General features: G+C 38.6%; 1 protein-coding gene and 1 long non-coding RNA gene across 2 annotated transcripts in view; one reads left to right on the forward strand and one right to left on the reverse strand.

Moving 5' to 3' along the window:
• The window catches only part of LOC137618676 (gastrula zinc finger protein XlCGF57.1-like), a 416476-nt gene that overhangs the window by 262981 nt on the left and 125687 nt on the right, over nucleotides 1–27808 (reverse strand). The gene's annotated exons all lie outside the window — the stretch shown is intronic.
• LOC137619255 (uncharacterized) lies at nucleotides 25684–26650 on the forward strand. The gene is made up of 3 exons (XR_011039875.1): nucleotides 25684–26184; nucleotides 26371–26451; nucleotides 26578–26650. It is a non-coding gene; the product is annotated as an uncharacterized lncRNA (long non-coding RNA).

The raw sequence follows: 27808 nt of genomic DNA on the forward strand, positions 1-27808 counted from the left end.
AATTTGATTGAGTTGGTTCATGAGCATAGCAGGTGCAAAGTTAATGTTAATGGAATCTTATCAAGTGAGTTTCCAGTGAACAGTGGATTACTCCATGGGAATATGTTTTCACCTATGTTGTTTATCCTCCTCAAGGACTTTGTAATGTGTAGAACAGTCAGAGATGGTGGAGAAAGATTGGACTGGATTGGTGACAGGAATTTAACAACCCTAGAGTATGCTGATGATGCTGTCCATGTTAGCAGAATACCACAGGATTTGCAACACTTGCTTTCCAGAATGCAGGAAATATCACACGAGGTTGGGCTGAAGATAAATAGAAGAGAGACAGAGATCATGAGAACAGAGTATGCAATGGAAGATGAAATGTCATTGGAAATAGAAAGGATTAATGAGGTAGAATCATTTAAGTATTTAGGAACTATAATCTCCAATACAGGGTCTTTAGAATTAGAGTTTAGTGAAAGATTGAAAAACGCAAATCAGACAATGGCTAGGTTAAGTAAAATTTGGAAATCAAATCGCCAAAAATTGCATATAAAAATCAGACTATATATCAGTTAAGTGAGATCGGTATTACTCTATGGACATGAGTCATGGTACGACAATGAAACAATATTCAGTAGGTTTAGAAGATTTGAGAATAAAGCCCTCAGAAGGGCAGAATTAGAAATGTTCAGCTGGGATTCATAAGACACTAGAAGAATTGGAAGACCCAGGCCTACGTGGCTAAGGACTGTAAAGTGCGAAGTAGGAGATGATGGATGGAGAAGTATTGAATTAAAAGCTCAAGACAGACCCAACTGGCAAAATCTAACCGAGACCCTTTGCGTCAATAGGCGTAGGAGGAGATGATGATGATGATGATGATCCTACCTCCACCCGTAAATCCTGCTTGACTTTCATTTTCTTCCTCATTCATTCTTAAGTGATTTTCTATTTCCTCTTTCCCCATCATCATGAATATTTTATATGAAATATTTAATAGAGCTATGGGTCTTAGGTCCTTTGCCATTAGCCTTCTTTTCTTTTTAACCATCTATGTTCTTGACTTCTTCCACAAAAGAAAACGAGACACTGATTGTGCTGGATGTATCTATAACCAAGTATCAAAAGTATCTATAAAGATTTTAAAGTATCCATACTTTGAGTAATTTCTGAGAAAATCGAGAATATGTGTAAAAGTTCCATAAATATTTCAAATCACAAATTTGTTTTCAACCTATGGCTTGGGTCACACTTCACATGTGTTTACTGCCAGTTTACCCCTAGTAGGTTGGCCAGAGCACCAGACACCCGTTGAGATACTACCACTAGAGAGTTATTGGATCCTTTGACTGGCCAGACAATTAATGCATTGGATCCCTCTTTCTAGTAACAGCTCATTCTCCTTTGCCAACACATACACCGAATAGCCTAGCATATTCTATACAGATTCTCGTCTTTCCTCGTGCACCTTACAACACTGAAATTACCAAACACTTCTTCGCTCAAGGGGCTAATTACTGTGCTGTGATTGTTAAGTGGCTACTTTCCTCTTGGTAAGGGTAGAAGAGACTCTTTAGCTATGGTAAGCAGCTCTTCTAGGAGGACACTTCAAAATCAAACCATTATTCTCTAGCCTTGGGTAGTGCCATAGCCTTTGTACCATGGTCTTCTTTTGCTTGAGGGTACCGGTACACTCGGGCACACAATTTTATTTTTTTTTCTTCCTCTTTTTTTTTTAATGGTGTGTTGGGCTGGCTTTATAGAAGGGCCATGGATGCCTGGTGGTTTATCAAAAGATTGTCTTTTACTTATCTGATTCTATCTCTTCTCAAAACAATCCTTACTGTCCTCCCTTTAGTTGAAGTGGCTATCCTGGAGGGTATTTAGCCTTGCATGGTGTATCGGCTCTTCCATGTTGATCAATTTTTGTTCAACTTTTTTTCTATGGTCTATTGGTTTGATCAATCCCTTTATTTGTATTTCTGTGCATATTGTTTTCGTTATCATTCTTGTTAATCTAATTTTTAAGGATGATGTCTCTTTTTTATTACCATTAATTTTTATTCTGTCTGGAGACATTGAGCAAAATCTGGGGCCAGTACGTCCTAGATTTCGTTGGTGTCGTCTACTGTATTGCAATATTTGTGGTCTTCATGAAAATATTCAAGACCTAACTGTTGCATCCAGACAGTATGACATTCTTTTGTGCTCAGAAACTTTGGTTTCTAGTGTAAGGCACTCATATGAGCTTCAAGAAGCCAATGGTGTTGATACGTGATGCCATCCCTAGAGCCAGGAGATTGGCAGTGTATATCAGAACTGAGTACCCTACTTCTCATAGGTCCTGCTATGAATGTGGATGTTATGAAATTCAGGTAATAAAAGTTGTAGCAGGCATAACAACTTCTATTTGTGTTCGATCTACCGGAATCCATACATTGATGATTCTATCTTTGATTGTCTTCTTACCATCATGGCTAAGATACAAGAAGATGATAGCAAAGCTCTTTTGTCTTTGGTGGTGATTTCAATGCTCACCATAGGGCGTGGTTAAGCTCTGTTTCTCCTACCGATCGCCATGGCTTAAGAGCTTTGGACTTTGCTTCTGAATCAGGCTGAGAGCAAATGCTTCTGAATCAGGCTGAGAGCAAATCATAAGTGAACCAACTCACAGGTCTGGTAATTGTTTGGACCTCGTATACACTGACTCCCCTGGCGTTATAACTAGTAAGGTTGGTTCTCCCGTCGGGACATCTGATCATGCCTTAATTTCATTAGTAGTGAAGACTGAGCAGCCTGTCCCTGACGTATCATACTCTTATAAAATTTATATGAAATCTTAAGCAGACTGGAATGGGATTTTGCATGATCTATTGTGCTTGAATTGGTCACAATTATATAGTAGTGTTAATCTTGTTGCTCCTTTGAATGAGTATCTAGTCAACATAATTGATAGGCTTTTGCTCAGAGAGTTTATGCCTCAACTGAAAAGGAATAAAATTTAACCATAAAAAAACCCTTTCTGGTACAACTCGGGAACATAAATGGTGGTCTACCACATCTACACTCTTTGGTGTAGATGCAACAATTCTTCCTTTACTTAAACCAGATGGCTCACTCACTCACTGTCCAGAGGAAAAGGCAACCCTTTTGGCTGATGTTTTTGACAGTATACAGAGTAATGAAAAACATGAACTTCATCATTCCTGTTTTTCTGAACCTAAACTAATTAGTTTAGCTTTTCGATCTCGTGAAATTAAAGCTCCATTGACGGACCTTGATGCTTATGGAGGTGTAGATCCAAATGGTATTTATCCTTTGTTTTTTATAAAGACTGCAGATTTCTTAGCTCCAAAATTATCTGTTATTTTGCGCAAGTTAGCAAGAAGAGGAGCTTTTAGCACTTGTTGGAGAATTGGTAATGTTACTCCTCTATGTAAATGTGTTTGTAGTAGCTCAAGTCCAACTGATTACTACCCAATTTCCATAACTCCCACATCTAAATTTTTTTAGCGTCTTCTGGCAAAACGTCTTAATAGGTTTGCTGAAGGTAATCATCTATTCCCCAGTTTGCAATTTGGTTTTCGTAAAGGCCTTGGAGCATGTGATGCCCTTCTTACAATCTCCAATGCTGTACAGAAATCCCTTGATTGTGGTCAGGAAGTTCGTATGATTGGCCTTGAATTTAGTGCTGCCTTTGACCTTGTTAATCATGAGGCCATTGTTTTCAAATTCAAACAGTTTGGAGTGGGTGGGTCGTTTCTTAGTATTATTATTGAATTTTAATATATCTCAAAGGTTTGTTGTTGATAGGCACCATAGTGAGTATAGGAACGTGATATCTTGTGTTCTACAGGGCCATTACTTTTCATACTATATACACATGACATGTGGTTTGGCCTAGAAAACAAGCTTGTTGCATTTGCAGATGATGCTACTCTCTTTGCATCAATTCCATCCCCAGAATGTAGATCTGGGGTTGCTGAACCCCTTAATAGAGATTTAGCTAAAATTAGTGCATGGTGCAAAATATGGGGTATGAAGTTGAATCTTTAACAAAACTCAAAGTACGATTGTAAGTAGGTCAAGGACAGTGGCTCCTCAACATCCGGATGTCAGCATTGATAATGTTTCTTTAACTTTGTATGACTCTTTTAAAATTTTAGGTGTAATTCTTTACAGCAAATTTACTTTTGAGAAACACATTATTTCTGTCTTCTTCAATTGCACAAAAAATTGGCTTACTGAGAAAGTCTTTCAAGATTTTCGGTGATTAAACTATTCTGAAGAAGTGTTTCAATCCTTTTATTCTACCTTGTTTTGAGTATTGTTCTCCTGTCTGGTGTTCAGCTGCTGATTCTCATCTTAATTTGTTGGACAGAAACTTACGGTATATTAAATTTCTTATTCCTGATCTAGATATTAATCTTTGGCACCGTCGATCAATTAATTCATTATGTATGTTGCATAAGATTTTTCATAACTATGACCATCCTTTACATTCAGATCTTCCTGGACAATTCCATCCAATTTGTAATACTAGACAGGCAGTTAATTCTAATAGCCAGGCCTTCTTCATCATGAGGCTCAATACTATACAGTATTCCAGAAGTTTTATTCCAGCTGTGACCAAGTTGTGGAATGATATTCCTAATTGGGTAGTTGAATCAGTAGAACTTGAAAAGTTTAAAGTTGTGGCGAATGTTTATGTTGAACAGGTTGACATAAGTCTTTTTATAGTTTATATATGACATATCTGTTTTGACGTTGTTACTGTTTTTAGAATGATTTGTTGTTACAGTAATCCCTCGCCATTTTATGGCTCGAGTTTCGTGGCCTCAGTGCATCGCAGGCGCTAGGAGAAGGCAGGGAGAGTACAGTAGAACATCAGGTATCAACATGGAAATTGCGCGCAACTCAAAATCCACCTCTCTGATTCGCTGGCTATCTCGGCTCCAGAATCTCGCAGGCTGATTGGCCGAGCCACCAAGACGCTTTACCCAGCATCTCTCCCTGCTGTGCGCCCCACAAAGGGAGGCCGCATTCATTGTTCTCTCTCGCTTCGCTTGCGTTGCTTAATCTTGCCGTATGGAACTTTTAGCTGTTTTCTTGTGCTTTTTTAGAATAAACTAGTGTTTGTGACGCCCTTGAAAATGGTTCCTAAACGTCCTCTAGAGAACCCAAGAAGAGAAAAATGATGACCGTGAACGAGAAAGTGAAATTATTGGACATGCTTAAAGCAGGCAGTAGCTATGCGTCTCTTGCCCGCATTTACGGAGTGAATGAATCGACGGTGTACTATATGAAAAAAGATGAGATGATAATACGTAAAACTGCCTCAACAACGTTCTCCAAGGACACTAAGTGCGTTGAGACTCCTCGTAATAAGAAGATTGTGCAAATGGAGAATGTGTTATCAATGTGGATATCGGACTGTCGGTAAAAAAAGGTTAGTCTCAATACCAACATGATTCGAACCAAAGCCAAAACCCTGTATGATAGCCTAGTTCCTGAAGGAAAAGCGAAGAAAGACGACGAAGGTGATGATGACGACGAAGATGATCCTGCCCCCAGGAGAAAAATGTGGTTTTGTTGCCAGCAAGGGCTGGTTCGGGAAATTCAAGAAGGTGGCTATCTCCCGGAGCAGGTGTTCAATATGGATGAGACTGGCCTCTTCTGGAAGAGGATGCCGTCCCGAACATTCCTTTATAAGGACGAAGTAAAGAAGCCAGGGTTCAAGGCCCAAAAAAGATCGTGTCACTCTCCTCATGTGCGAGAATGCCACGGGCTTCATGCTCAAGCCCAGCTTAATTTACAAGTCATTGAATCTCCGGGCTTTGAAAAACAAATAACAAAGCCTTGCTACTCGTCTCCTGGATGAGTAATAAAAAGGAATGGATAACCAAAGCCCTAACACTCGACTGGTTCGTGAACTGCTTTATCCCACAGGTGAAGCTGTACCTCGCTGAGAATGGGCTGCCCTTTAAGGTCCTCCTCTTGATGGAGTGTTCAGGAGGACATGCAATGGATCTCCATTATGATGGGGTCCAAGTGGAGTTCCTGACCCCAACACCACTTCCCTCATACAACCAATGGATCAGGGGGTCATTTGGCCCTTCAAGGCCCTCTACACGAGCTCCACAATGGAGGGCCTCATTTCCTCCATCGATGAAGGCGATGAGGACTTCAGCCTCAAGAGATATTGGCAGGAATATAACATTGCAACGTGCCTGGCCAACATTCAGAAAGCTTTTGATGAGAGGAAACAGCAAACATTGAATGTAAGTTGGAGGAAATTGTGGCCAGACATTGTTCATGACTATGAGGGATTTACGCCAGACGAAGTTCACCACTCCGCCGTAGATAAGGCTGTGAGGCTGGCACGGTTAGTAGCCAACGAAGGTTTCTCTGACATGACGATGGATGACGTCAACTCACTGATTGAGTGCCCCTCCGAGCCCTTAACCGACGAGGACTTTGTCGAAATGACAAGGTCAGCGAGTGAGGAAGAAGAAGAGGCAGCTGACGTCAGTGACGACGACGAAGCTGAAGAACGTGGCCTTACCTTGGACAAACTGCAAGAGCTCTGCAACATGGCACGGGCTCTGCAACAAAGGGTGCAGGAAATCGACAATGATATGGTAAGAGCCATCGAATTTAGTAACCGTATTGATGGTGTATTGGCGTTGTACAAGAGCATCTTTGCTTAGATGAAAAAACAACGTCAACAACTTCCCATCACGATACTCCTCCTGCTGCCTCTCCGGCTTCCCACTGAGCCACTACGCCGCCTCCTGCAGTTTCTCCAGCTCTATCAGAAGCTGTTGTTGATGATCCATCGGCTCTATCAACTGACGATAAGGCGTCATCTGAGGAGCAGTAAAGCTCTCATTAACCTGTGCAGTAAATCATCTCATTCTTCTTCACCTCCATCATACTGCACAGGTGTTTCATCGTCATTTATCAAGATCGTCATATATCAAAATCATTGTCATTGTTAGAGGTGAAGTATGTATCTGGTTATAAGAATAAAAGAGTTCTAAAAACTTATCTACAGGATATACCCGGACACTATCTATATCTTCATATGTATGTACATGAACACTTACACTCTATTTATATATTTATATATTATTTATGTATAAATGTAAATGTACATACAGTATACATAATGTATTAAATACTGTATTTATATTACAGTATTGATACAGTACTTTATTTTATGTACAGTATATAATTTGTATTATCAATATTTTACAAGATTCTTTATCATTCTAATGATAACATATGCATTGATATATGTTATTATATGTACATGTACACTTAGATTTGTGGAGAATTTTTTAATGGTTACGTTCTGAGTGGGAACTTAGTCCGGGAAAGTCTCCTTATAACAGTTACACAAAGTTCAACAGGGGAGGATAGGAGCACTTACTCTCGGGGCACAAACACCCTGCTAATACTTTACTGTCACAATTCACAAACCAACACTCTAAATACAAAAGGGGGAAATTTTACTGTCCAGAGGCCTAAGCACTCCACACGTAGGATTAAGAATAATTTATGGCCTACTCTAGCTTTGTCAGGTCTATAGTCCTCTCATTCTCAGGCTCTGTTCCGGCTCCGTCCCAGTGACCCCAATGAGATGCTGGACAGTTATTTTACGTTAATGTAAGGTAGACAAAATCCAAAATGGGAGCAGTGATGTAAAGTAGTTTAAAAGTTTAAAGATAAGGATCTTTACCTTCGAAGCAAATATATTAATGCAAAGTTCCTCGCTGTTACCACCTATAGACTTACTTAGGTTTTCTCTTTAAATATTGGGTACTTTGTCCCGTGAACAACTATTCATTTCACACATTAAAATAAATGAGGGAGCAAAAATACTAAGGAGGTTTGATTAACCTAATATTGATTTATTCACAAATTTACATTGAAACAAAACGGACATCTTAACAACACAAAAATGGAATAAAAAGAGATGCAATTCAAATAATGAAAATGATGAGTTAGACACGTGGTCTGCAACAATCAAAATAGGGTCTGGCACGTGGCCCACGTGACCCAGAGACTATGTTAGTCTCAAAAGGCAAAAATTTGTATAGAAAAAATATATACACACAATCCCACCGCACACAGTCCGAATAGTGTAATTAGCCAGGTACCCTATAAAGTTAAAATTAGTCTAAGCTAATAAAAAATGGGGGAAAACTAAATGGCCATTGATGTAGTACCTGCACTCCTTTGAAGTTTAGTCCTATGCCCGAGATAGCTGTTGACCTGGTTGTTGCACTAATTGGCACGCTGCACTCTTGCCTGGCTCACCCCAAGAATTCTCACTGTGGCTGCAACTAGGTACACCAGGGACCTCTTCTCAATCTCTCCGACCGGCAGCAACAGGACTCGTTGGTGAGACACGTTTTGGAAGAGGGGGATGGGGTGAGCCAGAAGTGGCCGGGTTCAATGACCAGGCAGGTCAGCAGGCCAGGGCAGCTCCTCGTAGAATGGGCTCGACACTACGGTCGAAGAGATCACCTGGCTTCACCTTGCCAAACAAGTGACGTTCATGATGCGCATGGTAATCCATTTGGGTTGCCATATCGGGACTTAAGGACAGGGCAATATATTGTTGAAAGGAGTGCAGAGGAGGCAGGATTTTGTACTAAATACTCAGATAAATCTTGCTGCTCTGAGGGAGGTTATATATACAATAATCCTACCTATTCTGGCTTGCTAAAAATTAATATTTAAAATGATTAATTAGCAATGGACTGGTGCGATGGGCATACATCTTAAAATTAACAAACCTTAATTGGTATTGAGAAATATAAGATGCATTAATTCAGCAGTATTGGAATTTATATAAAATGTGCAGTTTATGAATTTAATCTCGACCCATGTAGTTAAGGAAAGAACCAACATACGCCGTGGTTACACTAAGGCCCTCTAACGTGCGTATCTACGCTGTGACGTCACGAGCATGGCGTGCGCCACTGTCAACAAGTTTAGGTTAGTCCTCCCTATGTTTCGTTAAAGAAAACTAGATGTAGGAGAGAATGTTTAAGGGGTAGCTATAGTATTAGTAGAAGAGAGCTAAAAATACGATTGAAAGAAGAAGAGTGAAGAAAATTCTTCACACCCTGGGGATAAAGGGGAGAAAAAAGGGAGAGGGGTTAGTTCCGGCAAATGTGATTCAACTACTTGTTAGTATGAGTGAGATAAGGCTACTGGCTGAATGATGAGTGAAGTTCTTCACATCAACGTCCGTTTAAAGTTAACAAAACGCCTTTAACGTTAATTGAAATCAATTGAATCAAAAGTTATGCTTTCACGTGAATTTGGGGAAAATTGAACCACGCAGGCAATGTTTCACGGAAGCGTTAATATAAGTAAATGATCAGTGTTAACTTGAAACGTACGATGCAACAGTAATTAAAGGATTAAAAATACTCAATTCTTCCCACCCTATGGGTACGGATAGAGCAAAGAAAACGTATGCCAATAACGGTCGAGTTCAGCAACAAGTCAGGCCAAATGACAAATTAAAAATTATGGGGGTGAATCCCAATCCCGGTCTGACACCCAACGTTTTACATGAAATGATTTTACATATAAAGTGACTGGCATGATGAAAGCTTTGAATTTGTCGCCTGACAAAAGGAGAAAAGTTACCTCCTTCTCGGCTTTAAAAGGTGAAAAGTTATTTGACACTAGCCTGAATGATAAAATGAGACAAACTAGGTCCTTGGGGACATCGTATTTCTGACAACTAAGGTCTTGGATGTCATTTTCAAGGGAAACGTTTGCAAGGTGAACATTAAAAACAATACTTAATTTCAGCACGAGCTGAAGGATGTCAGGGGGATTATGGCAACATGACAAGCTGTCAAGGCAAAAATTAAATTCACGCTTTGAAGTTAAAGCAAGGGATTGGCTGAAAAAATGCTGCTGAATGACTTGGCAAAAATAATAAAGGTTTAATGTGACGTCATATAGGACTGAATAAAAATAATGAATGGTGTTCATGGTACCGTTATCCTTAAGCAAAGTGAATAGTAGACAGGCTCTAATCTCCGGTGCTAGGTCTACCTGTGTGACCTTCACTAAATCCGCCGTCAGTGCACAAGGTTCATTTCTGACTGCTAAGGTCTCAACCTTGTGATCACGCAGCTCCTTCTGAGAGCGAGTTTCAGATTTTGACGTGGATATTTTAGCGTCAACACGGGTAGGAGCGGAAGTTACTGGCTTAAAGATAGGACGATCAGGCAACGTGGGCACTGGTCCATGGAATGGTACGGTAACTACGGGTTTAGTTATTGAATTTACAACCGGTACAGGCCTCTGCTGGCCATCACGCACACGGTTAAGTTGTGTGGTATCTGCGCTACCACTTGGGGGGTCCATGTTAAGACTATGAATGGTATTTCCTACGGGACGGACTGTCACCGGCGGCAAAGACAAAGGGGGTTGAGGGCGATTAAACGCTGGTGGCTTAAGGTTTGGAGATGAGGATAAAGCAGGTGGGGCTGACTCAAAATTACTAATCGTATGCCGTGTTGGCAACATAGTATTGGAATGTGAAGATTTTACAGGTTGAGGAATTGAGACAAAATTGTGCTTGACGGCTGATATATTAGAAGTAACAATTAGGGGACTATTAATAGCGTTTACAACTGGACGTGTCACTGAAGGTTTTACCCTTGAAGAGGAACACGATTGATTATCTTTAATTATTAAATTGGGATGAGCCATGAGGCTATTAAAAGCAATCTCAACTTTACTCGACCAGGCAGCAAGTACGGGATAATTTAATTTAACAATGGGATGGTCGTAATGACGTCTCCAAAAATTCTTGTAATGGTTAAGTTCGTCTCTTACTTTACTAATTTCACTTTTAAAATGACCCACGGCTTCAGGACCCATGTTGGGAAAATCTACTGAAGCGAGAGCATGAAGTGCTAGGTCTGCGTCCTCACACACAAAGGTGAACGTCAACTCCTGTTCCTTAAGCCTAGCGTTAATCTCCTCTGGGCTGAGCGATTCCGCCTTAGGCGTTGGAGGGATGTTTACGTTACTAGTGAAGTCCGCCATCTTGGAATGACCACGTTTGATGAACGGATTCGTAAAAGCAAACAAGGGGTAACTGAATTTCAAAAGATCATGAAAATGAAACTTTACAAATTTAATAGCATGGCAATTGAATATTTAAATTTACTCATGATGAGGGAAAATTGTTAAATGGACAAAAAACATATAAATCACGAAATTACTTTAAAATTCAAAGTGACCGGGTCCAACAAAGCAGACGATGCCCAGGTCACGTGACTTTAGACTTTGCTAAAAATGAATTATTTACGCGAGTGGCGATAATGAATAATTAAGTTACTTTAAAGTGAAACATATTAGAAAGCACTAAGGCTTATGAATGCAAGGATTCAAGTTAAAAGTTAAAATAACAGGTCGAGGCTGACACTGTTGTGACGATTTCACAATTACGGGCGCACTAAGGCAGCCACTGATCTATTCAAAATGTAAATAGGCGCACAAGGCAAAGACTTTAAAGTGCACTCTCGTGGAGGCTAAACAAATATAAAATTTCCCTCACGTGGAGGTAAAACAAAAATATCCTCGCTAAAGGACAAAACAAAATCTCCTCGCTAAAGGAAATTAAATTAACTACACGCAGTAATTTACTTACGGTAGCAAACAATTACGCACCCTTAGTTTGGGCTGTAAACAAGATCCGCCATCTCGGAACAAACACGTGGAATGAAACGGACTTGGTGAAATTAAGTTTCTACGTTACTTGTAAGAACACTTAAAATTATGTTGCGCCAATTCGCTCTGTAGGACAAGGACATGTGCTAGGTACACGGGAACATTAGTTAAAAAGGTTAAGGTTGGTTAGGGAAGGTAAACGACACAAAGGAAGGTAGACCAAGGTACAAAATGTTACAAATTAGATGCTTAGCTAGCAAAATTAGTTGACAGGACGAGTACATCGGCGCTCTAGCTGAGCAGTAAACACGGGCGTCTGAACAACAAAAAACCTTAGTTCAAGTAGCTTAGAACTTTCTGGTATAAGTGGATTCCGCCACACGTGGGTGAACGGATCCGAGATAAAGTGAGGTTCCTACGACAAATTCTAGTCTTTCTGTAGAGAACATTCAAGCAACAAAATAACCTGGTTACTTAGCTCTTTCCTTAAACACGTGGTCGATACAAAAAGATCATGATGATTACAAATTTCTCTTCCCAATTAAAGTCTGGGTATTACACATTCGACAAACTGGCTGTGTGCGTGTGGGTAAGTGATATAGCGAGTTACTATATGCTTAATCAAGCTGATTAATTACGTTAGTGCTTCACAAGTCAAAGGTAAAAGATCCGGTTCGAAGGACCACTCGTGTGGAGAATTTTTTAATGGTTACGTTCTGAGTGGGAACTTAGTCCGGGAAAGTCTCCTTATAACAGTTACACAAAGTTCAACAGGGGAGGATAGGAGCACTTACTCTCGGGGCACAAACACCCTGCTAATACTTTACTGTCACAATTCACAAACCAACACTCTAAATACAAAAGGGGGAAATTTTACTGTCCAGAGGCCTAAGCACTCCACACGTAGGATTAAGAATAATTTATGGCCTACTCTAGCTTTGTCAGGTCTATAGTCCTCTCATTCTCAGGCTCTGTTCCGGCTCCGTCCCAGTGACCCCAATGAGATGCTGGACAGTTATTTTACGTTAATGTAAGGTAGACAAAATCCAAAATGGGAGCAGTGATGTAAAGTAGTTTAAAAGTTTAAAGATAAGGATCTTTACCTTCGAAGCAAATATATTAATGCAAAGTTCCTCGCTGTTACCACCTATAGACTTACTTAGGTTTTCTCTTTAAATATTGGGTACTTTGTCCCGTGAACAACTATTCATTTCACACATTAAAATAAATGAGGGAGCAAAAATACTAAGGAGGTTTGATTAACCTAATATTGATTTATTCACAAATTTACATTGAAACAAAACGGACATCTTAACAACACAAAAATGGAATAAAAAGAGATGCAATTCAAATAATGAAAATGATGAGTTAGACACGTGGTCTGCAACAATCAAAATAGGGTCTGGCACGTGGCCCACGTGACCCAGAGACTATGTTAGTCTCAAAAGGCAAAAATTTGTATAGAAAAAATATATACACACAATCCCACCGCACACAGTCCGAATAGTGTAATTAGCCAGGTACCCTATAAAGTTAAAATTAGTCTAAGCTAATAAAAAATGGGGGAAAACTAAATGGCCATTGATGTAGTACCTGCACTCCTTTGAAGTTTAGTCCTATGCCCGAGATAGCTGTTGACCTGGTTGTTGCACTAATTGGCACGCTGCACTCTTGCCTGGCTCACCCCAAGAATTCTCACTGTGGCTGCAACTAGGTACACCAGGGACCTCTTCTCAATCTCTCCGACCGGCAGCAACAGGACTCGTTGGTGAGACACGTTTTGGAAGAGGGGGATGGGGTGAGCCAGAAGTGGCCGGGTTCAATGACCAGGCAGGTCAGCAGGCCAGGGCAGCTCCTCGTAGAATGGGCTCGACACTACGGTCGAAGAGATCACCTGGCTTCACCTTGCCAAACAAGTGACGTTCATGATGCGCATGGTAATCCATTTGGGTTGCCATATCGGGACTTAAGGACAGGGCAATATATTGTTGAAAGGAGTGCAGAGGAGGCAGGATTTTGTACTAAATACTCAGATAAATCTTGCTGCTCTGAGGGAGGTTATATATACAATAATCCTACCTATTCTGGCTTGCTAAAAATTAATATTTAAAATGATTAATTAGCAATGGACTGGTGCGATGGGCATACATCTTAAAATTAACAAACCTTAATTGGTATTGAGAAATATAAGATGCATTAATTCAGCAGTATTGGAATTTATATAAAATGTGCAGTTTATGAATTTAATCTCGACCCATGTAGTTAAGGAAAGAACCAACATACGCCGTGGTTACACTAAGGCCCTCTAACGTGCGTATCTACGCTGTGACGTCACGAGCATGGCGTGCGCCACTGTCAACAAGTTTAGGTTAGTCCTCCCTATGTTTCGTTAAAGAAAACTAGATGTAGGAGAGAATGTTTAAGGGGTAGCTATAGTATTAGTAGAAGAGAGCTAAAAATACGATTGAAAGAAGAAGAGTGAAGAAAATTCTTCACACCCTGGGGATAAAGGGGAGAAAAAAGGGAGAGGGGTTAGTTCCGGCAAATGTGATTCAACTACTTGTTAGTATGAGTGAGATAAGGCTACTGGCTGAATGATGAGTGAAGTTCTTCACATCAACGTCCGTTTAAAGTTAACAAAACGCCTTTAACGTTAATTGAAATCAATTGAATCAAAAGTTATGCTTTCACGTGAATTTGGGGAAAATTGAACCACGCAGGCAATGTTTCACGGAAGCGTTAATATAAGTAAATGATCAGTGTTAACTTGAAACGTACGATGCAACAGTAATTAAAGGATTAAAAATACTCAATTCTTCCCACCCTATGGGTACGGATAGAGCAAAGAAAACGTATGCCAATAACGGTCGAGTTCAGCAACAAGTCAGGCCAAATGACAAATTAAAAATTATGGGGGTGAATCCCAATCCCGGTCTGACACCCAACGTTTTACATGAAATGATTTTACATATAAAGTGACTGGCATGATGAAAGCTTTGAATTTGTCGCCTGACAAAAGGAGAAAAGTTACCTCCTTCTCGGCTTTAAAAGGTGAAAAGTTATTTGACACTAGCCTGAATGATAAAATGAGACAAACTAGGTCCTTGGGGACATCGTATTTCTGACAACTAAGGTCTTGGATGTCATTTTCAAGGGAAACGTTTGCAAGGTGAACATTAAAAACAATACTTAATTTCAGCACGAGCTGAAGGATGTCAGGGGGATTATGGCAACATGACAAGCTGTCAAGGCAAAAATTAAATTCACGCTTTGAAGTTAAAGCAAGGGATTGGCTGAAAAAATGCTGCTGAATGACTTGGCAAAAATAATAAAGGTTTAATGTGACGTCATATAGGACTGAATAAAAATAATGAATGGTGTTCATGGTACCGTTATCCTTAAGCAAAGTGAATAGTAGACAGGCTCTAATCTCCGGTGCTAGGTCTACCTGTGTGACCTTCACTAAATCCGCCGTCAGTGCACAAGGTTCATTTCTGACTGCTAAGGTCTCAACCTTGTGATCACGCAGCTCCTTCTGAGAGCGAGTTTCAGATTTTGACGTGGATATTTTAGCGTCAACACGGGTAGGAGCGGAAGTTACTGGCTTAAAGATAGGACGATCAGGCAACGTGGGCACTGGTCCATGGAATGGTACGGTAACTACGGGTTTAGTTATTGAATTTACAACCGGTACAGGCCTCTGCTGGCCATCACGCACACGGTTAAGTTGTGTGGTATCTGCGCTACCACTTGGGGGGTCCATGTTAAGACTATGAATGGTATTTCCTACGGGACGGACTGTCACCGGCGGCAAAGACAAAGGGGGTTGAGGGCGATTAAACGCTGGTGGCTTAAGGTTTGGAGATGAGGATAAAGCAGGTGGGGCTGACTCAAAATTACTAATCGTATGCCGTGTTGGCAACATAGTATTGGAATGTGAAGATTTTACAGGTTGAGGAATTGAGACAAAATTGTGCTTGACGGCTGATATATTAGAAGTAACAATTAGGGGACTATTAATAGCGTTTACAACTGGACGTGTCACTGAAGGTTTTACCCTTGAAGAGGAACACGATTGATTATCTTTAATTATTAAATTGGGATGAGCCATGAGGCTATTAAAAGCAATCTCAACTTTACTCGACCAGGCAGCAAGTACGGGATAATTTAATTTAACAATGGGATGGTCGTAATGACGTCTCCAAAAATTCTTGTAATGGTTAAGTTCGTCTCTTACTTTACTAATTTCACTTTTAAAATGACCCACGGCTTCAGGACCCATGTTGGGAAAATCTACTGAAGCGAGAGCATGAAGTGCTAGGTCTGCGTCCTCACACACAAAGGTGAACGTCAACTCCTGTTCCTTAAGCCTAGCGTTAATCTCCTCTGGGCTGAGCGATTCCGCCTTAGGCGTTGGAGGGATGTTTACGTTACTAGTGAAGTCCGCCATCTTGGAATGACCACGTTTGATGAACGGATTCGTAAAAGCAAACAAGGGGTAACTGAATTTCAAAAGATCATGAAAATGAAACTTTACAAATTTAATAGCATGGCAATTGAATATTTAAATTTACTCATGATGAGGGAAAATTGTTAAATGGACAAAAAACATATAAATCACGAAATTACTTTAAAATTCAAAGTGACCGGGTCCAACAAAGCAGACGATGCCCAGGTCACGTGACTTTAGACTTTGCTAAAAATGAATTATTTACGCGAGTGGCGATAATGAATAATTAAGTTACTTTAAAGTGAAACATATTAGAAAGCACTAAGGCTTATGAATGCAAGGATTCAAGTTAAAAGTTAAAATAACAGGTCGAGGCTGACACTGTTGTGACGATTTCACAATTACGGGCGCACTAAGGCAGCCACTGATCTATTCAAAATGTAAATAGGCGCACAAGGCAAAGACTTTAAAGTGCACTCTCGTGGAGGCTAAACAAATATAAAATTTCCCTCACGTGGAGGTAAAACAAAAATATCCTCGCTAAAGGACAAAACAAAATCTCCTCGCTAAAGGAAATTAAATTAACTACACGCAGTAATTTACTTACGGTAGCAAACAATTACGCACCCTTAGTTTGGGCTGTAAACAAGATCCGCCATCTCGGAACAAACACGTGGAATGAAACGGACTTGGTGAAATTAAGTTTCTACGTTACTTGTAAGAACACTTAAAATTATGTTGCGCCAATTCGCTCTGTAGGACAAGGACATGTGCTAGGTACACGGGAACATTAGTTAAAAAGGTTAAGGTTGGTTAGGGAAGGTAAACGACACAAAGGAAGGTAGACCAAGGTACAAAATGTTACAAATTAGATGCTTAGCTAGCAAAATTAGTTGACAGGACGAGTACATCGGCGCTCTAGCTGAGCAGTAAACACGGGCGTCTGAACAACAAAAAACCTTAGTTCAAGTAGCTTAGAACTTTCTGGTATAAGTGGATTCCGCCACACGTGGGTGAACGGATCCGAGATAAAGTGAGGTTCCTACGACAAATTCTAGTCTTTCTGTAGAGAACATTCAAGCAACAAAATAACCTGGTTACTTAGCTCTTTCCTTAAACACGTGGTCGATACAAAAAGATCATGATGATTACAAATTTCTCTTCCCAATTAAAGTCTGGGTATTACACATTCGACAAACTGGCTGTGTGCGTGTGGGTAAGTGATATAGCGAGTTACTATATGCTTAATCAAGCTGATTAATTACGTTAGTGCTTCACAAGTCAAAGGTAAAAGATCCGGTTCGAAGGACCACTCGTGTGGAGAATTTTTTAATGGTTACGTTCTGAGTGGGAACTTAGTCCGGGAAAGTCTCCTTATAACAGTTACACAAAGTTCAACAGGGGAGGATAGGAGCACTTACTCTCGGGGCACAAACACCCTGCTAATACTTTACTGTCACAATTCACAAACCAACACTCTAAATACAAAAGGGGGAAATTTTACTGTCCAGAGGCCTAAGCACTCCACACGTAGGATTAAGAATAATTTATGGCCTACTCTAGCTTTGTCAGGTCTATAGTCCTCTCATTCTCAGGCTCTGTTCCGGCTCCGTCCCAGTGACCCCAATGAGATGCTGGACAGTTATTTTACGTTAATGTAAGGTAGACAAAATCCAAAATGGGAGCAGTGATGTAAAGTAGTTTAAAAGTTTAAAGATAAGGATCTTTACCTTCGAAGCAAATATATTAATGCAAAGTTCCTCGCTGTTACCACCTATAGACTTACTTAGGTTTTCTCTTTAAATATTGGGTACTTTGTCCCGTGAACAACTATTCATTTCACACATTAAAATAAATGAGGGAGCAAAAATACTAAGGAGGTTTGATTAACCTAATATTGATTTATTCACAAATTTACATTGAAACAAAACGGACATCTTAACAACACAAAAATGGAATAAAAAGAGATGCAATTCAAATAATGAAAATGATGAGTTAGACACGTGGTCTGCAACAATCAAAATAGGGTCTGGCACGTGGCCCACGTGACCCAGAGACTATGTTAGTCTCAAAAGGCAAAAATTTGTATAGAAAAAATATATACACACAATCCCACCGCACACAGTCCGAATAGTGTAATTAGCCAGGTACCCTATAAAGTTAAAATTAGTCTAAGCTAATAAAAAATGGGGGAAAACTAAATGGCCATTGATGTAGTACCTGCACTCCTTTGAAGTTTAGTCCTATGCCCGAGATAGCTGTTGACCTGGTTGTTGCACTAATTGGCACGCTGCACTCTTGCCTGGCTCACCCCAAGAATTCTCACTGTGGCTGCAACTAGGTACACCAGGGACCTCTTCTCAATCTCTCCGACCGGCAGCAACAGGACTCGTTGGTGAGACACGTTTTGGAAGAGGGGGATGGGGTGAGCCAGAAGTGGCCGGGTTCAATGACCAGGCAGGTCAGCAGGCCAGGGCAGCTCCTCGTAGAATGGGCTCGACACTACGGTCGAAGAGATCACCTGGCTTCACCTTGCCAAACAAGTGACGTTCATGATGCGCATGGTAATCCATTTGGGTTGCCATATCGGGACTTAAGGACAGGGCAATATATTGTTGAAAGGAGTGCAGAGGAGGCAGGATTTTGTACTAAATACTCAGATAAATCTTGCTGCTCTGAGGGAGGTTATATATACAATAATCCTACCTATTCTGGCTTGCTAAAAATTAATATTTAAAATGATTAATTAGCAATGGACTGGTGCGATGGGCATACATCTTAAAATTAACAAACCTTAATTGGTATTGAGAAATATAAGATGCATTAATTCAGCAGTATTGGAATTTATATAAAATGTGCAGTTTATGAATTTAATCTCGACCCATGTAGTTAAGGAAAGAACCAACATACGCCGTGGTTACACTAAGGCCCTCTAACGTGCGTATCTACGCTGTGACGTCACGAGCATGGCGTGCGCCACTGTCAACAAGTTTAGGTTAGTCCTCCCTATGTTTCGTTAAAGAAAACTAGATGTAGGAGAGAATGTTTAAGGGGTAGCTATAGTATTAGTAGAAGAGAGCTAAAAATACGATTGAAAGAAGAAGAGTGAAGAAAATTCTTCACAAGATTCAAAAGTTCGCCGACACTCAAGGGGAATCGTTCGTCAGAGGTCTCTAGTGTTACCGTGACAAAACAAAGAAAGAGTTGGTCTTCTTACTACCTTCAAGGAAATGGGCAGAGACTTGTCCAACCTCAGCGAACGCTTAAAAATATTACAAATCGAGTTGCCATATTTCATACTGTGGTATCATTTGTCCCTCGAGTATTCACTACAAATACACAAAACACACACACACCCACACACACACAGACACACACACATATATATATATATATATATATATATATATATATATATATATATATATATATATATATATATATATATATATATATATATAATTATTTTTACTATTCTTTTGAGGAGCCCAATAGACACTTTCAATGGATGGGTTGGTGGCGGGGGGGGGGGGGGGGATTACTCATCCCCGGGCAGTCCGACACTGAAGAATTTGAGGAAATAAGGAAGTCATTTGTATTTTAGAGGTTGTGGAAAGAGGTTAAAAATTTTTTGATACAACTTGTAAAATATTGTATAATTGCCTCAATCTAATTTAATAACCGTTAATGTTCCATGAAATATATCTAACATAATTCATTATTAGTTCATTTGTGGTAGCTAGTAGCAACCGAACAAATAGCCGTTGTTGTTCTAAGGTTGATTAGTAACCAAAGTTAACTATTAACTTTGCATAATAAATAATCTGTGATGAAAACAGTAAATACTGATGACTGCATAGCACTTTGAATACAATCAGAATTTAGTTTATTGAATCTAAAAGGATTTGTATTGCAGTAAATGAGACCACTATTACATTCTAGCAAAAACTTTGAGAAATTTGCTTTATTGATAAATCATATAAAAAAGTATCTTGTTCTCAGAACGACGTAATTTTCCAAGATTTTGTAATGGAAGTAAGAAATACTAATTTTCCCGTAATATATTCACTAATTTTCCAAAAAAATATAGCGCAGGGGGCATGAGCACAAAATGATTTCCTACACTAGTACCTTGGCTGTAAGTTATCAGTGATTATGTAATTACTAGTAGCTTTATCTTCAGAAAATTACGTAGTTTGATTACGCTGACTTCTAATAGTCGTGATTCAAATAGGCGTAAGTCTCCATGATCAAGTTCCTATTTGTGTTCCTTTCATTCATTCTTTATTCATTCGTTTATTAAACATCCTCGGTATTTTTAAGATAAATTGCCTTGTTCGCCGTTATTCATCTAAGGCGGTGAATTTTAGTTCCTAGTTTCTCACTATTCCTCCAGAAAAGAAATCTCTCCTGAGCGGCAGCAAGAAACACCTTCACTTGACCATTCCAACCTGGAACTTTTCGAAATTTGCGTGAAGCCAAGACGAGATATTCCTTAGCTGGATTAGAAAATAAGGCATTTTGAGAACTATTTCACTCACCTTTTTATACAATTTCAATCACATTCCTCTATAATTATTCCAGTTAACGAAAATATCTTGGTTGATTTTAAAGCAAACGGGTAAATTATCCTACAGAGTACTTTTGTAATGAGCAAATTAATTGGAAAACTTGTGGTATATGGAAAATAATGATCTATAGTAACTAAATAGTATAACTTCGAGCCGGACAAATGTTGGTATAAGGATTCTTTCTAACGAATCCTTCAAACACTCATAAGACAACGATTCTCTAATTACAGCTATTATTTTTCCAAAATCTACCATTATGTGGATGAGCATTTAAGTCCAACAAAATAATCCCGTTATCTCTACTCGATGATAACTATCTCCAATTTTGTCATAGGGCCTCAGTACTTATCAAGCAAATTATAGCTCTTGTAATAAAGATTGAATTAGCAACACAGCAAATATTTTACAGTATATATTTAAAATTCTAGTTTAAATGTCAATGCCAACCGTTCTTAGCCACAATTACGGGCGGAAAAGGAAAAGTAAAAACTTTTATGAATAAAGGGAAAGCGGGTTGCGAACTAAATACTGAGATGCCACATCCCCTTGAATCTGAATGACTTGGGAAATATTTTTCAGTAAAGTATCCTTATGTACCCCAAAATGTTCCTATCTATTAATATCTAAAGGCCTATGAAAGTCTTTAGAAATCAATTTAGCATTCTAAAACTAAGTTTTTGGAAGCATAATACAATAATTTTTATTGGAGACGTTGCAATATCAAGCGTAAATTTCTCCTGTCTAGAAATCAATTTACAGGATAAACAATTACTACATTCACTACTGTAATCTCTCTCTCTCTCTCTCTCTCTCTGATTGACCTCAAGGCTCGTATAACTCATTTATGCCGTTTTTATGAATACTTTACGGCATCGAGCCATAAATGAAACTGGAATAAGACTAATGTCAGATCTCCAAACAATCTAATGTAGCTGTTAATGGAAGGAATTGTTAAGTTATGCCACTCCATTAATTTCTACATGCTTATACAGATTCTAGATTTTATATATATATATATATATATATATATATATATATATATATATATATATATATATATATATATATATCTATATATATATCTATATATATCTATCTATCTATCTATCTATATATATATATATATATATATATATATATATATATATATATATATATATATATATATATATATATATATATATATATATATATATCTATCTATCTATCTATCTATATATATATATATATATATATATATATATATATATATATATATATATATATATATATATATATATAAAATGTGTGTGTGTGTTTTGTGTATTTGTATTGGATAGTTGAGATGTCAAATGATACCACAGCATAAGATATGGCAACAAGATTTGTAATATTTTCCAGCGTTCGCTGAGCTTGGACAAGGCTCCGCCTATTCCCTAAGAAGTAGTAAGAAATGCAACTCTTTATTTGTTTTGTCATGGTAACACTAGAGACCTCTGACGAGCGATTCTCCCTGAGTGTCGGCGGACTTTTGAATCTAAGTGTACATGTACACAAAAAATGTACATATTCCAAAAATAGGGAGGGAACCTACTTCACGGTTTTTCACATATCGCGGTCGGTTCTGGTCCCCATTAACCGCGATATGTGAGGGATTACTGTAATTTGTTCTCATTTATTCATTTCCTTATTTCCTTTCCTCAATGGGCTATTTTTCCCTATTGGAGCCATTGGGCTTATAACATCTTGCTTTTCCAACTAGGGTTGCAGCTTGGCTAGTAATAATGTGGCGGGATGTTGCAAGGACAACCCCCACACCCTTGAATCACACTAAACAGACAATTGTCTCCTCAACACAAACTTTCCCCTTACGTTATCTAAAACCAGACTCTTAGACAAAAGGACGAAATAAACAAAAACATATCCTTAGAACTATATTTCTTACAAACTAAAATTATTAAAAATAACTTCCACAATCAATTAAACCCTCAAAAACCAATAAAGCACTAACAAAACTTACACTAAACATACAAACAAACAAAACATCATTCAAATAAAGCGAAAAAACCTAACAAATCTTAAAATTTACGCGCACACCAACTCAAAATATGTGTTTATAGATATTGCGACACCAACACTGTCGCCACACACTGCCAACTGTCTTTTATGGCAAACTACCACTGTCACAGCTTTGTGCTAAACAGTCTATCGGGCGGCAATTTGCCACAGCTAATTTAATTCCCTGATCGGGGTCATCACCATCATCATCATCATCATCATCATCATCATCAGCAATCCTCAAAACAGTAATCGGAAGTTCATTCGGTCCAGGTCGTCAACAAGTAAATCAATCTGAGCAGTCCTATCAAGTTCTGTTACGGGCCAAGTCGTCAACAAACAATTTTACATTCTAAGAAAACCTCTCCAAAGGAGGAATCACGGCTCAGAAAATCAATAATCACTTCCTCGCTGGTAAAGAAAAATAATAAATCCAGCGTTCACACAACTGACTCAGGACGCAGTCAATCAAAAAAAGCATTCGCTCCGAAACATTCACCACTGTCGTAACCTAGCTAAAAACATAAACAAACAACCTCAAATATACCGACAGTCTTTCCCACCACAAACAATCATTCTCTAACTACCACTCTCTCTCTCTCTCTCTCTCTGGATTTGGCAAAAAACAAAAATTAAAATAAAACAAAAATAAATCCTCCACATTCCTCCCCCCTTACTTTGCCAAATCCTTCTCACACAACACTTACATTATTTTTTTTCATAACCCAGTCGCAGTCGGGAACGGGACCTCTACTCCGAGTAACTGGGCCTCCATATACTCTCTCATTCACTTCTTCCTTATCACAATCATTCGCTACATTAACACTATTCTTATCTAAATCCCTATCATCTAATATATTATGTACAATCCCATCTACCGCGTTCTCGTTTGGCCCTATAATTACACTCATTTCTGTAAACAGTTCATCCATTTCATCAAAAACATTCTCAACTTTAGCAAAAGATTCATTCATGCTACTTATCATTCTCCTGTCTCTCATTCTTGCATTATTCATTTTTTCTTTTACATCATCTAACGAAAAGCCACACACACTATAAGTATCATTCATACTCAGCCACGTTTCATCTGTATTAATACATTTATCCTCCACACTCACTTGTACATTTACACCCTTGTCATACTTATTCGTATTCTTACCTATACCTTTAAATTTCCCTTGCACTTTCTCCTCACTTAAAACTTTCAAATGCCTCTTTTTCCTATATTCAACTACCACTAATTGTTTATTTTCCAGCCCTAATTTCTCATGCATACTAGAGTCATGCTTGCTCATTTCCAACCAATTACTCATCCCATTCTCACAAATATTGATCCTATTCCTTCCACACACACAGGAGGACTCACCCAGCTGAACCCTCTTACACTCTAGTTTCCCGAACATCCTGGCTGATTTACTCCCTTCTTCCTACATACCCTAGCTACATGCCCATCTGCACCACATTCAGTACACTTACCCCGTGGCTCCTTGCACATTCTAGCATAATGACCATCCTTACCACAATTACCGCAAATCACATTTGTACGATTACTCCGACATCCACTCGCTATGTGCCCAGTCATACCACACCGATAACATTTTATCCCTTTTTCTTTCTTGCACTCACTAATTCTATGCCCTACCTCACCACATCCAAAACAAGCACCTAGAGCCCATCTACATTCATTCTTCTTATGTCCTACTTTCCCACATCTATAACACTTCTCTTCACAGATACAACTACCTGACCTACCTTGCGGCGCACTAGCACTCCTATCCCTCCAAACCTGATTCCCTTGCCTAAACCCTTCATTTGTCCTTACAGGTATTCCCATATTACTCGCCCTAACACTCCTATCTACTACACTATCAGCTACCCTCATCGGTCCTCTCATAACAGCATCTCTAAAACTAACAAATTCTGGCACACTTTCCTCCATTCCAGTTCTTACACTCACAGATTTACTTTCTTTCATACACCTATCCAACTCGTAATCCTCAATTATCTCTAAAATATCATCCCATGTCAATCTTTCTTTCGTCCACCTCATTTTCTCTTTGCGTTTCAAATTAATAAATTCACACACATTCTCAGGTACTGTTGCCAAAAACTTCCTCATTAACTCCTTATTCTCATTTATGCCTTCATCCCCATACTTCTTCCTAGCTAACGTTTCCAACCTACATATGTACATTGATATAGCTTCCCCAGCATTCATCCGTGCTTCATCAAAATCATTCTTACGCTTATACTTAACACTCCCTTTCATACGTTTTACCTGCTCAATTATTCTCTTTTTCACACTTTCATAATCAACGTCCCCTACGCTCATTATCACTCCATACATCGTCAACAAATACCCAGTCAAATATTCTCCCAACTCCCTAGCCCAAACTCTTTTGCTATCACCATACTTATCCTGACAATACCTCTCATACTCCTTGAAAAAATCATATACATCCCTACTGCTATGCTCATTAAACCTTTCACACCGAGGTACCTCTCTCATAAACACAGTCTTACACACATCACGTTCATTCTCACTGCTATCATCACTGTCTACTACCTTGTTACCTTCTTCCTCATTTGAATATAATGAATCCACTTCCACACTTAAATTCCTATCCTTAACCATTCCCTTCTTACCCTTTTTCTTACTTACCACTTTCACCCATTCACGATCGTCCTTGCTATCAGCCTGGTACTTTTTCTTCTCTTTCTTCACATCACTTTTACCTTTCCTTTCATCTTTCCTCTAACCTTTCTGTTCATCCTTACTATGCCTAATTCCCTTATCTTCAATATCACCATAACTATTACTACTATCACTATCACTTCCTTTCCCATTATCACCTACCTTAACCTTCTCTTCCACTACCAACCCATTACCCGAAGCTGAGGACACTCCTAAACGGAAATTAAAGTTTCTTACCTTTGTTTATTAGTATATGTATATATGTATTTATTGAAGTAAGGAGGACTTTTCTCTTAAACTATTAAAATAACTAGTTAAATTACATTTATATGCTTGGTACCATCTAAGTCCTGCTTGCTTACTACGAGCTAAGTAATTAACTAACAAGCCTTCTAATCACGCCATTTTCTCTTTACTTGGGAGGTTCATGGATATACCCAAGTCAGTCTTGCCTAGCAAACCATACCGTCCATATCTTCACTGGCAGTAATTGGGCACGAAGATTTGAGCTGCTGGATTCGTGCTACAAGATTTTTATCATTGAATTTGTGCTGTGCTGCTATTTTACCGAACCATGTTTGAGTTGAGAGATTAAAGTGTTTCCGCATTGACGAAGTTATTCAACATGAACTAACTTCCCTTAATTTGGACTCTGAGCTTCCTTCGGCATGAAAACTTTAAACTTCGAGGGCATTCGACTCGTCTCATAGCTTGCATGGATAAAGGTGAGAACCAAGCATTGTTAGGGGTTTCGTAATGTTTTATGGTAATCATTATCCGTTGCCTTAAGCCTTCAAAGCACCAATATAAAAATAAATTCCTTCCTCTCTGATAGATATATATATATATATTGTGTACTATTAAACTAATTTTGATATTAGCTCCTATATTGATTTGTTATATTTCTACAGTACTTTTGCTTAGGTATAATTGGTGAAGCTAGGTCGTCCTGGGTTATCAGCTTGCGTTCATCTTTCGTATTTATATTATTGGTAAGACTTTATATTAGATTTAATTCGAAGGATGAATGTTATAGTGAATACATTATACAAAATTATATTGCTTATATTTATAGCTTCAGGATATTGTTTGATGTCGGAATGTATTTCATTTTCCAGGATATCATTTATCCATATGTTTAATTGAAGTGGCTTAGTCCGAGGATAAATTCCCGGTTTCTTACTTTGGCGAACACTTCCAACATTATCGGTAATTGCTTATTAGGTTTATATAGATTATATATGCAATTTACGATTTATTCATATATACTTTATTCAAATTGAATTTATATATTTTCCTTTCTTTTATTATATCTTGATATATTCCTTTTTGTTGTTTATATAGGTGAGGTTGGAAAAGCTGAAAGTAGTTTGGAAATTACCCCTAGATATAACCACCTTCAAGCAATCGGAATAGACAATTTATAGCATTTTTACTTCTCTGAAATGTTTATAATAAATTTGGTGAACTGTGTTGAAGAGTTTTCCTAACTACCATTGTTAATGTTCAAATTTCAGCTTATGGCGCCCAACGTGGGGCTTTGATGGAGACTGCTGAATTTGCCGGAGTAAAATTCTTGTGTTTAGGGGTTGCTCAGAGTCCAATAATTAATTTTCTTTTCTAGCTCGTTATATTTGTTAAATATGAACAAGTTACAGGTATATGTAGGTCAGCGGAAGACTATTAGGAAAAAGGTCACTGAATGTTTTAATAATGTTAATAATTATGATTCCTTTAATCCTTCTGAGCGTTTGTCTGAGGAAAAGTTGTCTGATCTCGATAGTAAGATTCTAGCTGAGAAATTTTTTAATAGAGAAACTGTAGTTGAGGCTGATTTGGAAACTGAATTAAATTCATGTCAAGATTATTTGGATAAAATCGAAAGGTTATTGCCGTTGCTTGATGTTTCTGCAAATCCTCGTTCTAATGTAACTGATACTGCTAGAATTAAGCAGCCCACAGCTCCTCTTCCAAAATTTAGTAGTAGAGAAGGGGAAGATTTTCTAAGGTTCATAACCGAGTTTGAAAACACAACCAGTGCATTTAGTTATCCAGATAGGGATTTGTTGCTTTTACTAAAACAGCAAATAGATGGTAGGGCTAAGTATTTGTTGTATAGCTTAGAAGCTGACAAGCAATCTTATAAAGATGCCAAGGAGTTGTTGGTTTCAGCTTTTGCTTCTAAAGAAGCTAGAATAAATTCTACCATCCAGAAATTGTTGAATCTTAAGCTTGGAGAGAAGGATGATCCTTTCATATATATCTCAAATCTGAGAACTATTTGTGAGGCTGTTAGGACGTTAAAAATTGATGCTTATGAGTTTACAAGGTTTTTTGCTTGGCGTGGTA

Source organism: Palaemon carinicauda, chromosome 25, assembly GCF_036898095.1.
Source record: "Palaemon carinicauda isolate YSFRI2023 chromosome 25, ASM3689809v2, whole genome shotgun sequence".
In the NCBI taxonomy this organism is placed as follows: domain Eukaryota; kingdom Metazoa; phylum Arthropoda; class Malacostraca; order Decapoda; family Palaemonidae; genus Palaemon; species Palaemon carinicauda.